Below are 16,293 nucleotides of genomic sequence, written 5' to 3'. Positions count from 1 at the left end.
CCACATTCTGTCTGTGCTGCTGCGTCTCAGGCTTTACTGCCTCCCCGTGCTCACCTTCATAACAAGTTTTTGTCACTAGCGTCTAGTCTAGTTCTCGTTTGCTTTGAGAACAGAAAATGACAATAAGTAAAGACTTTACTTTACTACAGTTTTCTGTGATTTATTTTAGCTCTGCTGTATGTATGCCAAAAAAGCTCATGATGACAGTATTGGGTTAGCAGATCAAGTGAAGGTCAGATTCAGTCAGATTTTGAGTGCTAAAAAAGTATTTGCAGTTGTGATGCTTGGGCTGTGAAATTACAGCTGTGAGGGGGTTTATATGGTAAAGCCTATGATAAAAAATGCTTTGTCAGTTGTATGATGCAGTAGTTCATTCAAAGTGAGAAATGGACAATAAATAATACTCACATTATATCACAGTGATTGGCTTCTTTCACTGATCACTGATTGGTGGAAAAACGTATTTTCAAATTGTTTTTCATTGAGAAGCCTGGCATCATACTTGCGTGAAAAAAATAGATCACATAAGTCAGTATTATTAATATCTCTGGTATTTTGGTCCTGTACAAATCATAATTTTTGTCCTTGGGGTCTGGAAAGATATGGGGATTTTATGTCCTACGTAGAAATAAACACAGGTAATAAAGTTATAATCTATTAAGAAAAGGGGTTTTGCACTGCTTTCTTTGGTATAAAAACAAGAAAAGGTTCACCAAACTGAAACTAGGTATATAGATGCTTTAAATGTATAATAATAAATGAATATTAATAAAAAGAGAATACTTTTACAATTATATATTAGAGAAGCAGCACTTCTAGATCACCTGTTTTGTACAGATCGATTAAGATGACTTGTTAACAGATTTATGTCTGGAAATTTTATCCCGTCTGAATAAAACTATACCCATAGCTCATGCTTAGGACTCATTGTTGAATACATCGTTAGTCCTCATCATATTTGATATGCGTATGACCTCAAAACTTTTTGAAAATATAGTCTGTAAAATTGTTTTACATAATGCTTAGAGAAAAATAGAATAGAACAGATTAGATCAGAATAAAATAAGACAGAATAGAGAATAGAATAGAAATGCTTCATTAAGCTCAACTGAGATAAATCTCTGTGCTACTAACTAACAGCTGCTAATTAACACCGAACTCATACGTTTTCCAGCTTTTCATGTTCTTGACACACATATCATCAACTTATTGATGTGTTGTATTTTAGATATAACAGACAGTTAACCGCTGCTATGATGACCTCCAAAGCATTAATCATCCAGTTATTACTGTGAAATAAGGTGAAAATTGAAATGGTATCTTGATACAAATAAATCAAAAATGATTGAATAGATCACAGTTTAAAATAAATATCAAACAATTATTTAAAAGAAACAAAAAAGTTGAACTGATACTCACCCAATAGTCTTTGCTACTGAAAGTATGATTTTGAAAATAATCCCTTTTTTCATCTAGACAGAAACATAAAATAATGCATTGAGCAAACACATACAGCATATGCCAACAAAGAGAAACCAGCAATGTGAAACCCTGATAATTTATATAGAAAAAACATTTAAAAACTTTAGACATGATCCAGAAATGCAGTGACTGATATGAGGACCCTTTCCAGTATTTCAAAGGAATGTGGGAAAGAAGTCGTTGGTGTGAATACAACATGGAGAAGGATACTGTAAGAAACTATAATGTGACCAGCATATCATGATGTATGATATGGAGGAAGTTTATAACACATAATTTTGACACATGACATTCAAATCCACAGCAGATGTTAGGTAATTTCTAAAAGACAAAGTTTCCGGAAGACAAATGAAGTAATAAACAATAATAATAACAAGTAACTTACACAAAGTAATAAATCATCTCATCTTTTATACCGTAGTATGCCGACCAGTGCTAAAAGCATCTTACACATGCAATAGACAACAGAAAGTCAACAGAAATGTCAGTTTTTTAAATGCTCATAATTACAGTGCAAAATGCATTTGAGTATTTTGTTCATGGCTTTCAATAAAGTTTCAATTAACATTACTGGAAATGTTAGAAAACTTTAACTACTCGCAGTTTTTGTATTGTCTTTGTTTCACATTTTGTCACCGACAAAAAAATCAGGTACTGATGATTGTAATACTGTCCTATTTTGGGTGTGTTATGTGGGACAGATTTCCTGACTTCTATGTAATTGTACAAATGGAGTTACGTTCAGTGATTGATACTGAAGTCACTTAACACTGACAGCAGTATTACTGTAGTACCTGTGATGCAATGAGTCCTTTTTTTGTACTGTAGCTGCATCCCAACAAACATACTGCACACTGTGGTCTTACACTATACACTATGTACAGGTACTCTGTTGTCCAGTGAATGAATTTTAGTGGGTTTTATTCTATTAGCCGTATTTTTCACTCGATGCCAAATGCTGGCTTTAGGATAACAAAGTGGATTTTTTTTATATGTTGTACTATTTATCACATAAATTAGGTAAATGTAAAAGATATTTGTAAGATTATCCCCACCCATCTTCTATTACATAAGCAAATCTGAACAATTTATCGAGCAAGCAGAACGGATTATGAAACAGTATGAAATTAACTGTTTATCTCTACACACTTATAGGGTCTAAATTTACACCTACAACAGATATCAGAAGAACAGTGCACAGACAGTCGTTAATTCTTACTTCCTATGTGCTAATTAATCGTGTTTGACTTTTTGTGGGACTACTAAGCATTATTGATTTAATCACAACATGGTTAAAAAAGACCTAATGGAAGGAAAATAAATAAATGACACCCGTTTTAGTTACAAATGACAGCAAAATGGTTCATACTCTAAAGTCAGATGTATTTGCAATTACATTTTAGTTTTAAAAATGAGTAAGTTGCTGAGTCACCACAGGCGCTCATTTTAACGAATGGGTCCATACTGAGCTATTTCCTGCAAAAGCAACAGTGAGTCTGACAAACATATAATGAGATTTAAAAACTTCACAACACATAATATACCTTGAGATACAAATAAACTTGATTGCTTTATAAAAGAAATATTAAATCATTTAATCATTGAGGTATTTTGATATGAGCAGCTTTTGTGTTCTAAAAGTATAATAAAAATTAAAATAATTAAATAATTAAATAAGTAATCATAGTAAAATGAACACCGGTGTGTTTATTATTTCTGCTGGATTGTGGTTTTTGAACTAAATCGTGTCTAAAGCACTGTTCGGGAAACTATGAATATCAGAGATTAATGAAGTGCTTGAAAGGTGCAGAATGCACTGCTTTGCAGTAGGAGAAAAAAAAAGTGCTGGCTTTTAAGATAAGCTCTTGTTATGTACCCCATTCGGATGCAATGTTATGGAAATTAAGAACACTCCAGGGATGGTGTAAAGATAAATTATGGGCATTATTTTCTATTTGCAGGATCTATGTGGATTTACTGCTTTTTTGTTTTGTGGCTTGAACAAAATAATTTCACGCAGAGATTAAATATTCAGAGCAATTTTTTTCTGCTTTTTGCTATGAAGATGATAAACAGGAGGAATTTTGTCTTGGGGCTTGCAGTAGTCTAGAAGAACTGGATGCACTTTTATTCTATTAAAATTCTATTTAAATAGAACAAAAAAACCAAAACAATTTGTAGTCTCTATGATCAGTAAAATCAGGGAGGCATGTGGTATCAGAGTAAAGGAATAGGATGAAATTGAGAAAAAAAAAAGATGGAATGAGAATATCTGCATGCTGCATCATCTGCATACTTGTGCTACTGTTTGTTTGTATTAGCAGTAACTAAGTCATCTTATTTGCATGGCTAATCTTGTAGATTGTAGTGGTCTCCTGGTATGCACCATTCATCGGTAGGCTTTAGTAGCCAAAGGAAAGAATTAAAAAAATTAAAAGCCTGATCCTCAAACTCATCCACCATAAGGTATGGTATGGTATGGTATGGAATGGTATGGTTGTGAAATCCACATATTACGCAATGAAACTAAAACCAAGCTTTCTGCCTCATCCAGTGCTTAGAGTATCATCTAAATTGTTTTCAGACTGACTCCAAATCTTTATCGTCAGTTTATACTGATGCAGTAACAAAAGAAAGGAACTTGATAAGCAGCTTGCTCAGTTGGTTGAAAGTTTACCCAACACAGACAAAACATCAAAAGAAATCATTTTTTCCCCCCTGAAATGCATTGACCAGCCATTCTCAATTCAATCTCTGTTGAAAGAAAGAAGGAGGGGCGCTGCATAGGCCAGAGGGCTTATTGGCACACTTGCCCTTTAAACTGATAAATGGAACTAGGGCTGGATGTGATGTTGAAAAGAGTAGATAATCGAGCATGGAACACAATTGTTCAGCCTGAGACCTCTCACTCTCTTTTATTTCTCTTATAGAAACCCCTCGTCTAATCATTTACTTCCTACCTTCCTAGAATCTCTGTCCAATATGAAGCAAGTTAAGACAGCAACAATCTCTGGAGTTATTGAACTCTGAATTGTTCTATAGATGTAAGTCAGGGCAACAGACATAAAACCAATATGTGGTGGTGCAATCAACCTTTTACATGGAGAGCCTGATTCCTCTGGTGAAGAATCAACCTCCAAAATTTCACATCTCCAGAAAAACTTGATGTAATGGCAGATCTATAAGCTATTCTGAGATTAGGATGAACAATGAGCTAGTAAGACCCCTGAATAGCTTTCAATCATCTTTAGGCCATGTTTTCTGGATGTTTTCATGGTCCTGTCCCAGGAATCTGGGCTCCTGAGATAGGAATTGCTGGATAAACGAGTAGTTTTATAGATAGTGTTTTGCTTCCTTTTAAAAAGGTTTCCAAGGCTTTACACAAATATTGTTTTGGTATGATGCCCTAACATTGGAAAATTAAACAAAGAAAAATCAATAGGCAAATACCGCATTGAAGTTTGCCCTTCAGGCAAGGAATATCTTTTATAATTCTGTCATTAATGCCATACCTGCTAATAATGCTATCCTCTAACCTAATTAATTATTCAAAGCTGCGCTATCAAACCAGGAACCTTCTTTTTGTTCCTAGAATTTTCTCTTTCAGTTCACAGTCATAATGATTCACATATCTTTTTTTTTAGTTATCTTTTACAACTGGGTGGATATAAATGTCTGAACTTTTTAAACCAAAACTCGGGAACTTTTCATGTGGTCATAGGTTGAATACATATCTAATGTGTCCAGGTAACATGAATAGAAATGGTCAGGTCAGAATTTATTTACCTTTTTACCAATGCATGTACTTATTTTGTCAGTGTGGAAAAACAATTGGACAATGGAAGACGATAATATTGGCGACAGTATTCAGTGGAGTAATGGGGAATCGATGAATTACTGATGCGTTATTGATTATTTGAATTGATGAATCTTTGAAAGGTTTGCTACTGAAGTGGAATAGTGTTTGAGCCATGTTTAGTCAACTGTTTATTCTGATCAGGGTCACCGTAAGTCTGGAGCAAGTCTCTGAAACACTGGACGTTTTAGATGTTTTACGCATGCATGCATGTTTTGGGAGGAAAACAGTGATCCTTCAGAGAATAGACATGATGGTAACCCCTCAGATGGTAACCCATGCTCAGAATTGAACCCAGGACCTTGGAGCTCTGAGGTGGCAATGCTACCTACAGTACATTGACTTGGAAATGCTCTCTTCAGGAAATATTCTGTAAATCCATTCACAATGCAGTCCCACCATTACTGTCTCATCTGCTTTACTCACACAGTAGCTGCAAATATAACATCTGCCATTTTTTTTTGCCTTATTGACCTGATCGTGTACAAGTGATTAGTTGCTTCCAGATGAAATTGCGATGTGGGCTTGGGCTATTAAGATATATAGCAAGGTTATGAGTGTACCTTGTGAGGTACAATTACGAAAGACAGATATGGGTCACTAAGAGTTACAAATATGAGCAGTCAAGATAGATCTGATCTCTATACTTGTTATTCTCCAGTCTACATTCATCAGCCCAGCACTATGAAGTGTCCAGCTTCCTGTACAGGCAGGTGTCTCTGAGTCTGTTCTGGCTGGCTAGACCATATGCATGTATTTGAGATTCAGTCTGATTGATTATGCTGTGGCCAGATGGAGGTCACTGAGGCTCAGCCCTGCATGTGCTCTGACCAGCTTCTGGCCGTTGGAGCTGGCAAAACTGAAGATACATTCATCTCATTTTCTTTCCATAAATGAGGACATATTTTTGGCTAGTTATGAGAATGCCTGAGTATGGAAAAAAGACACAGACTCTGTTCTAGCCAGTAGTTGGCAATATTGTGAATATAGAGAAAGGAAAAACTCCCTGAGATTAAATGAATAAGAATTCTTGAGAGGAAACAAACTCAAAATTGAAAGCATCTTCTTCTGGGTTACACTGGATGAGTATGTGTATATAGTGAATAGTACTGTTTTCATCCATCCATTCATTCATTTCATTTTCTACCGCTTATCCGAACTTCTCGGGTCACGGGGAGCCTGTGCCTATCTCAGGCGTCATCGGGCATCAAGGCAGGATACACCCTGGACGGAGTGCCAACCCATCGCAGGGCACACACACTCGGCCAATTTTCCAGAGATGCCAATCAACCTACCATGCTTGTCTTTGGACCGGGGAAGGAAACCGGAGTACCTGGAGGAAACCCCCGAGGCACGGGGAGAACATGCGAACACACACACAAGGTGGAGGCGGAAATCGAACCCTCAACCCTGGAGGTGTGAGGCAAACGTGCTGACTACTAAGCCACCGTGCCCCCCTGAAGAGTACTTCTTTTGAACAAATCTACAGTATACACGTGAACATGAATCCTAGGCATAAATCTTTTTAGGAGGTGCAAATCAGTAGTTTCTACATCCTCAAACCTTTGTTCTTCGATCATATATATTTTTCTGTCTTTGTGCATGTGTATGTCTTTGTGTTTCATGGCTTCACACATAGCACTCATGGACTAGTATGGTGTCAGCCAGTCAGATTTTCCCTGAACTTATATTGCTTTATTGATTTTCCACGGAGCTGACATTTACACCAGACTCTGTCAAGGAGCTTTCGGCCTGCATCAATGAAGTCAGTCCCTTAATGGCACTCCTGGCCAAGACACCTACCTGGGCCTCCAACGTGACTGCCATAGCTTACAGCACACTTATTCTGTTAGGTCCACAGCGTCTTTCATCTGTATTTTACTGCAGGAAATTTTATTTTTGTTATTTTAGCTTGGCCTTAAATCACCCCCTTTGCATCTTTAATTATTTTATGATTACATATTTACTTGTCATTTTGTTATTATAATACCTATACCTCTTATTGTGTAACAAAGACTTCATATGTAATGTTATTTTGATATTTTTATTTTATTCAAGTTTGACAAAAATGTGTCTTAGGATTTGAACAAGTTAGCACAAACTGTCTTCCATTTATGCTTCAATGCCTTAAATCTGACTTTCATGTAGGTTTAAATAGTTAAACCTATTTATACATATACTGTAACTTATTCTTGAATATGTGCAGTCTTTGACTTGTGTCCTGATCAAGCATCCTTATCAATTCAGGCAAGAATAAGTTTGAAAAACAAATGTAAAAGCAGCTAATCATTTTAATATGCATGTATGATTATGTATAGAAAAAAAATAGCATTTGTAATACCCATCCCAATGCAGACTGCTATTACATGCAGTGAAGTGCTGGAAATCTCCAGCACAGACCGAATGAACCTGAATGGGACTCACTGACTCAAGTAATCAGCTGAGCGAGAGGGAAGCGACTCACGGTCATTATTCTAAGATTCAGTGACTCATACTGATCTTCAGAATGACAGATGAGCACATCTCACTTGCAAGTGAAAAAAAAAATCGCACAGACGTCAGGGGCAGAAAATAGAATCCACAAGCACACATGCAATCACAAATGTGACTTACTGTGCATCATTATGAATGAATAAACATGTAAACTTTATTAACGAAATGTTTAAAAAGAAAGATCTTGAGAAAAACAGACAGGTATATAGAAGTAACAAAGGGAAAAACAACATAAAGTGTATTAGTAAGGTGTTAGGACACTACAAACCCTGTTGAAGAGCTTCAGTGCACCTTTGCATTGATGATACAAGTCTCTGTACTGAATTTTACTGGAGTGATGAACTCTGCTTCTTCTAAAAGATATTCAGTTGGTTTGACACCCAAAATCTCCTATAAGGGGTTGAATTGGGCTTAAATGTGGTGACTACAATGATCCAGCTCTCTAAGGGATCAAGTGGATTCAAAGCTTGCCATCTAAATGCCTGGCACACAAGTTTTTTTTTTCTCTTTGTCATCCATCTATAGCCTACTAAGCCACACTCAGAGAGCAGAACCCTGCGACGATGTGTCTGAGAATTTGATGTCCTTCTAAAGTTACACAGTGACAGCTTCACCATCTTCCCTTCATTTATACATAAAAGCCTGTCTTCCTTTTATACTCCTGACATTTCTCTAATTAACACATAACACATTAGTCGCAGCAGCTTCAGAGTTAGCACCGAGGGTTTCCCCTGTGTCATCCTTTTTCTTTCCTACTTTTATCCTCCCACAGTAGGATTAAGGTCAGATGGTCTAACAAGAAATTTAGGCAGATTGTGACAGAGTAGGATTACAGCATTGTAGACATGATAGCTCTTTACTTCATGTTGCCTGAGATAAGAGGGATGGAATGGGCCTTCTTGATCCTGGAGCTTTACTGAGGAGGAATAAAAGAGGCAAACACTTCATATCTCGGCCCAGAGACGAAGAGCTCAAATCCAGTCGTTAACAGGCAAAGATTTCCTTATGAATTATCCTTACGACTTTGGAGGTGTGTGTGTGTGTATACAGTATACAAATACATGTGTGCAGTTACCAACCTAATTACCACAGTGGACATGTGCCAGTTTTAATTTGAGCCCTCATTAAAATCGACTAATATATCATGCTATCAGTATTTATGAGTTCAGACTTTGAATGAGATTAAACACAGATTCATCTCACTGAGACAGAGACAAGACTCCAGACTCTCAGTAGAAGCTGGTAAATCTCATAACCTTGCTATATATCTTAGCTGAGCCTTGTAAAGAACAATATCCTCTCCTCTCTTCTCTAGAGATCTCTCATACTTTCATCTGTGCTTCTACTTGGATATTTGTTTTTCTCTTATTTGTATGCTGCCTTGTTATTGTCTCATTGCTGCTAACTCAAACTGTCTAACTATCCTATCCTCTATGTGTTTCCCTCTGCTTCTTAAGCCTTTGGATCCAGCTGTAAAAGCATGCCTGGATCAAAGATGTCTTGTAAAAGAGAATTAAAATGTATCTGCATGGGACAGTGGGGGGCATTTTGCAATTTTCTCACTACTGTCCCTTCAGTCAAGTCTATCAGTACCAGTCTCCTTGACTGTGCTTAATATGGATCTCACACTGAGCCGAATTATTACACACTAATGAAGTTAACCGCAGTCGGATTCAGGGCAATAATACGGTCAGCGACTTTTAAATACATCACTTATCTCGTGTAGAGATGTAAAGGCAGACAAAAGAAGAAAGGGGTGTGTTTGTCAGAGAGAAGATACATGGCAGGGGACGGATGTTGAATGTAGGAGGTTTCTTCTGTCTGGATGTTGCTCTCCCCTTGAGTATACTCACAGCTGAGATGAAGGCAGGTCTATCCAATGCATATGTACTCTCTTTTCTTCTGACACTTCAAACAAGGGCACGTATCTCTCTGGGTGTCTGACTCTGTGTAACAACCAAAACTTTTTTTCACTCGTCTCTTTGTACTACTCTTTCTGTTCACTAGCGCTGACTCGGACTCCTTTTCTCTTCGTATCTGCGTTAATGTTGCTGGCTTATGCCACTGGGATATTGAATTATTGATTCTGATTTTTCAGAAGCGGATGATTAATTTTTGTCATTTTATGTGACATGACTCAGCAGTAGTGCTGGATATAATTCAAATTCCAGGTAAATTTGAATGCGCTTTGTCTAATACATTATTGTATGGTGGATGCTCAACATAAAATAAAGCTCATGAATAATAAACAGATTAAGAATGTGTTAACACAATGTGTTGGGTTATTTAATAAAGACACTTCTCGGGTGTCAGTGCTTTGTAGCAGTCAGTAAAACTTCTGACACAATTCTTCAAGTTTTCATGCCTTCCAGTTTTTCTTGGTGACATGGAAGGCTTATTAACTTGTGACACTAAGTGAAAGAAGAACAAAAAGAAAACATTAAAAGAACAATATCGCCTACCAAAGTTTATTTCTGTTATAAAGTATTTGATAACAGGAACTACCTTGTCTTATGGATAATCCATAACATTAAATGTAACTCTAAATGGTTAAAAAATATGTAATGTACGTATGTATCGTCAATTAATAACTTAAACATTTGCGATTATAGAATAAGCAACTGTAACACCATTTGCATCGAGCCACCTCACGTTACTCTACCACTGATTCATTTCTTATAACAGCACAAATAAACCCAAAGTGTTTTATTCTTTCCGTAATGTTTTCTTTCACCGTGAAAGATATTCCGGTCATCCCATAGACATGTCATTATAAGGATAAAGATGTTATTCGTTAAAAAGTAAACCTATTAATGTCAGAGTGGTCTTATCGTTGCTTTCTGCTTTTCTCTGCTTTGCTATTTCCATTAACTCACCTCATGTTTAATACTGATTACTGTCCTTCACTGATTGATGTTAATGTAAATACAAATGCTCGTCTGCCAATGATAAAATAAAGGTCCCTTCTCTCTCTCTCTCTCTCTCTCTCTCTCTCTCTCTCTCTCTCTCTCTCTCTCTCTCTCTCTCTCTCTCTCACACACACACACACACACACACACACACACACACACACACACACACACACACACACACACACACACAAGCACTCTCTTAAAGCTTGTCTACAAAAACAAAACTTTCTATTTGCTCAAACCCTGTAATCTATTGCCAGTCAGATATGATTTTTTTCACACTTGTGTTTAGACAAATACACACAAACATGAGTTTCTGTGATACATCTTCTTTCTTTTCCTCTCTTTCATGTACACAACTTTATCTAATTGTTATATCCCTAAGCCATATAAGAATATATTCATAACTGATTAAGTGATACTGATTAAGCAAATGATTAATAATACTGTGGATCAAGTAGTTGATTATTAGTAATATCATATATTATTTAGAACCTAGATTTGGTTACAGATTAATGATTATTGAAATTTTGTGTATTGTCCCAGGGAAAAAAGGGGGAATTGTGGTGGAAAATTTTAATCTTAAGATGTTCATAAGGCTTTGTTCTTCTATGCTTGTACCCTGTGTGCGTCATAACCAGAGACAGACATCAATAGGTTTTGTTAAGATTATGACAAGGGCAGTAGGGACTGGGAACGAGTTGTCCATAAACAATGTCCTATAGGTCCTCTAGAAGACCTTGGTCTGGTCAGATTAGCTTGATCAAGAGATGCATGAGGTAATGTTGAGCCGATGATTGATGATGTTTTGCTTTTACATATCTTCTGTTCTTATTGGGTTCTGTCTATAAAAACCTTGATGTAATCAATGATCTTGGCCCTTCATCTCTCATGCTACATGTGGAGTGTTGGGTCCTGCTGCGCAGCCGAGCACAATAAATTGTGTAACCTTTTTTACTCTTGCTCGTGTCTACCAGTGTTATACTTTATTCTTTAAATCTCTCGAACCTCAGAACTTCCACAACACTACCATTGCTTGTTGTTTTGAGTGTCTTCATGCAGATTCTCAGTGGTGATACTGTATCACCCTTGACAACTTTTTTGTTTGTTCCCAGTATGAGAATAGTGTAATGCTGTGCATGATAAGCCTTCTTACAAGAGTGTCTCACTGAGTCAGATCCATGGCTGTTTCTCCAGGATGGAGCTCATCATGTGTATAAATACTGATTAACTTCAGTACTAATAAGACATGGCTTGGCTTATTTTTTTATTTTTTTTGAGAGTAGGAAAAACACAGAGCAGTCTAATTTACTAGTGCTGGTTTACTGACAGAGGAGTAGCATGTTGCATTCGTGTCTCAGAGTTAGAGTAAGTGTCTGTTTTGAAATGTGCATGTTCTTCCTGGGCTTTCCTTTACCATCGGAAACATTCCTGTAGGTTGATTAGCTATGCAAAATTCCCTCTAAGTGTGATTGTGCTTCTAAGTATGTCAATGCAATAATCTGGCATGCCATCTAGGATAGGCGATGAATCCACTGCACAGGTTAAATAAAATGATACTGAAAATATGAATGATATACAGAGACAAACATACCAAACTTTAACTAACTTGGAAACTGTCTTGCATACAGTAAATTCTGGAAAAAGATTTGCTTCTTTTTTTCCCTACAGTAACACTGGAAAAGTGTAGTTTCACTCAGTTTAGTGCAGTCATTTTGCATTTGTTGGCAACCAAAAACAAGTGTGAAGTGTGTTTTTACAAGTGTACTGAGCCGCAGCATGTAGTCTGAGATATAAATAGTGCCAACATGCAATCAACATGTTTTGTCAAGATAATGTATTTAGATAGAGTTCCTTTTCTACCTGAACGGTTATCTTTAGTACTAACTGACAATCAGTCCTTTTTGGAAACATCACAGTTTTAATACACATGTTCAAATTTTGTCATATTTCTCTTCTTGTTCTTGATATCTAGCTTATATTTACATTTCTCACCCATGATGCACATAGAATTCTCTTTATCTCAGCATAATTTTATATGGTTTATTTCCTACTAGGGTTGCAAAGGGGTGGAACGTTTTTGGTAAATTTCCGGTAAATTTCCGGAAACTTTCCACGGGAACTTAATCTGGGGAATTTTGGAAATATTCCAATTTGGAAACTTTACGGGAATTTATGGGAATTTACAGGAATTTATGGGCATTATTTGGAAATATAGGGACATTTATATAAACTATATCATGTACAAACATAAATAAACATTTTGTTTGGTCATAAGCAGACATGCATGCAAGGTAATACAAATTTTTAAAAATGACTTCTTGACTGATTTAATTGCAATTTAATAGATTTTTTTTTATTTTGGGGGGAGTGAGTGTGTGGGGAGGGTCATCAAATTATCTGTGAATGTGATAACACTCCTAATTTACTGCTTATTAAGTGTTAGTAAGGTAGTTATTAAGCTTAGGTATTGGGTACAATTAAGAATGTAGAATAAGGTAATGCAGAATAAGGCATTAATATGTGCTTAATAAGTACTAATAAAATGCCAATATTCTATTAATATTCATGCTAATATGCAACTAGTTAAATGACCCTAAAATAAAGTGTTACTGTGCATGTTATGGAAGAATGCTAGTACATGCATGGGGTTTGGCCTCAATGGCCCTCCAGTAAGCAGTGTGCTGTGTGCAAGTGACAGAGGAATGCAGGGTACAAATTCAACTTAAATTGCATTAAATCTTGTTGTTTTAAACAAAATTATGCTGCAAGATTTTTTTTAACTACATTTAAGTTCCTTGTTATAGGCAACTCTGCATTTTTTTTAAATTCCCAGTTTGTTTTCATATATTCCCGTTAATTCCCATATATTCCTACTAATTCCCATATATTCCCATTAATTCCCATATATTCCTGTTAATTCCAATGGAAAGTTTCCAGCTCTGAAAATTCCCGGAATTTTGCAACCCTATTTCCTACATCGTAACAAATATAATCCATGCACACTAACTAGTGCACTATACAATTTCCATTTGAAATTCAGCCACATATAATTTTGCAGCTCCTTCAATGGCACGTCATCTCAGCAATCAGAAATGGGTTTTATTTACCGTGAAGATAAACAGTAGTGTTGATTATTATTATTATTATTTTTTTTTATATTTTTTATGAAAATATTGCTCTTGGTAGGCAGGTAAAAGCAGAAAAACTTAGAAAAAACTACAAATTCTTCATTTCCTAACTGTCTACTCTCATATGAGTCATTAAAGGTAGGGTCTCTGATTTTTGAATGCCAATGTTGACATATAAAATCACCAAAACAATCATGCCCCCAACCCAAATGGGTTCCACCCCTGTTTTGATAGCTCCACCCAAACATACATTCGAAGAACAATACGATTGCAGATAAACAAACAAGCAAAAATGACACACAAGCATGATCATGCAAAGGACGGCATGTATTAGTTCTGTGTAACAAAGCAAAACCAACGTTACTCACCTATCGAGAAGGAAAAAAGCGCCTCGTGGTCTTAAGTAAAGTTGGCCGCATATTCACAGATTGGAGGTATACAAAACACGGTTGTAGCTGCGTCTCTACATTACTACAATAGAAAAGATGTGTTATTTGTGTAGTAACAGCGTTTAGCTCAGGAGTTATTGACTCGGGAAACTCCAATCTGTGAATATGTGGCCAACTTCCTGCTCCTTCAGTTCTCTCCAGCGCTGGAAAGCTGATCCTATATTAACATGTCCTACTTCTTGCCTTATCGTAAGCCTTTCTTCGCTTTTTTTCTTTGTTTTTATCCTCCATGTCAATGTTAAAACCGCTTTCTGCTAATGTCACACATGCCCACTGAACACTCTCTCTGCTGCATATTGACAATCCCCACCCCTTTCTGCTCATTGGCTACACGTTTGTTTTGTTTTTTGTATATTTTTCGGCCCGACTCAGTTTTCTGAAGCATTTCTCAAAAATCTGAGACCCCACCTTTAAGCACCACTGAGAAGTGTGACTTGGTAAAGAAATTCAATGCTGAACTTGAACTTTTCCGGCTATAGCATTATGTAATGATGCTGATTCAGATGCAGAGATGCTGGTATAAAATTTGATCTCAAACCGTTCTGCGTCATGCTTCTATGTAGAAAACCCCTAATTTTATCTGTCCAGTCTGGTTTCTTGAAAACCGTCTAGACTTCACTGTCCTACCTACTATCCTTCTAACTTCCTTCCATATGCCTCTACTAATTAAGAGTGAGGCACACCAGCTGTGAGTGAGCCAGTCTGGTAATGTGCATGAATCTCGCAGCTGGCTGCCCACATGAGCCCCTCTGCCTTTTCTGCACTTCCATTCACAATTTCTACAAATAAAGCTAACATTATGACAGGCTCGACCGATCTCATAATTGTGTGAACATTTGACTTGACACCCCCCCAACAAACAAACAAACAAACAAACAAACAAACAAACAAACAAACAAACAAACAAACTCACAGTGAGTAGCAGCATAAATTTAATCTGCATCACACTAAGATGGAAAAAAGAAATTACAAAGACATTGCTATTCCATTTTGTTCCTGAAGATACAATATTGTGTTCAAATGGAAGTGTACAAAATTTCATTTCTGTACACACAAGTACATTTGTTATATTATTAGTAATATTATTCATACATGATTATTCATTGCATTTACTTTTCTGGTATTTAGCAGACAGAGTGACTTACATTTTATTACAGTTTATACCAATGGGCAATTGAGGGTTAAGAGCCTTGCTCAGGGGCCCAGCAGTGGCAGCTTGGTGGACATGGGATTCAAACTCATGACCTTCTGATCAGTAGTCCCTAGATCTCCCTATATATTATTCTATATTATTCTAGTTCAATGTTGTTGTGTGTGCAATTCTACAAAGTACAGGGCTTTTGAGAAGAGTAATGGCTCTTAGATGCTTATATGCAGCCATGCTTGTGTCATTGTCAGAGCAAATTTGGGCTTCTTCCTATCTAAAAATGGTGATTGATCGAAGACAAAAATAGGTGTGAAGGGGTAATAATGATAGTTGGAGCAAAAGAGGGAGTGACAGTAAGATAGACAGGCATGTTCACCCTGCTTGCAGGGCTCCCACAAACCCTCTGACAAACTCAACCTCCAAGCTTTATCTAGACTTTGAGCAGTTATACCCAATGGCTTTTAAAAACTGGATGATTACTTTTATCTTTTAATGGGGAGAAGCACTTTGTTGAGAGGAAGACAACCACAAATTACTATAATTGATCCATTCAGCTTTCTGTAGAAAGCCAACGTTCTTACTTTCTGGGAAAAAAATGCACTGCATTGTGAGGAGCAGAGAAAATTAAACTGATGATTAAATTTAATTATAAAAGCCTACATTGACCCACCAATTGTAAGTTTAAGTCTTATATTATTATGTGGGGAAAGCATTTATGGTAAGCCTCAAATTACATTGCAAAATAAGACACAAATTGCACAGATCATTAATAGATTCATGGAAAATTCGTCAACGTGGTGCATACTTCATCTTCTTCTTCTTC

General features: G+C 36.6%; 1 protein-coding gene across 1 annotated transcript in view; it reads left to right on the top strand.

Annotated features, from left to right (window-relative positions):
• cdh13 (cadherin 13, H-cadherin (heart)) overlaps positions 1 to 16,293 on the top strand; it is a 321,756-nt gene that overhangs the window by 59,561 nt on the left and 245,902 nt on the right. The gene's annotated exons all lie outside the window — the stretch shown is intronic.

The sequence above is a fragment of the Tachysurus fulvidraco genome, chromosome 13 (assembly GCF_022655615.1).
Source record: "Tachysurus fulvidraco isolate hzauxx_2018 chromosome 13, HZAU_PFXX_2.0, whole genome shotgun sequence".
NCBI classification, from domain to species: domain Eukaryota; kingdom Metazoa; phylum Chordata; class Actinopteri; order Siluriformes; family Bagridae; genus Tachysurus; species Tachysurus fulvidraco.
This window is presented reverse-complemented; position numbering and strand designations above follow the sequence as displayed.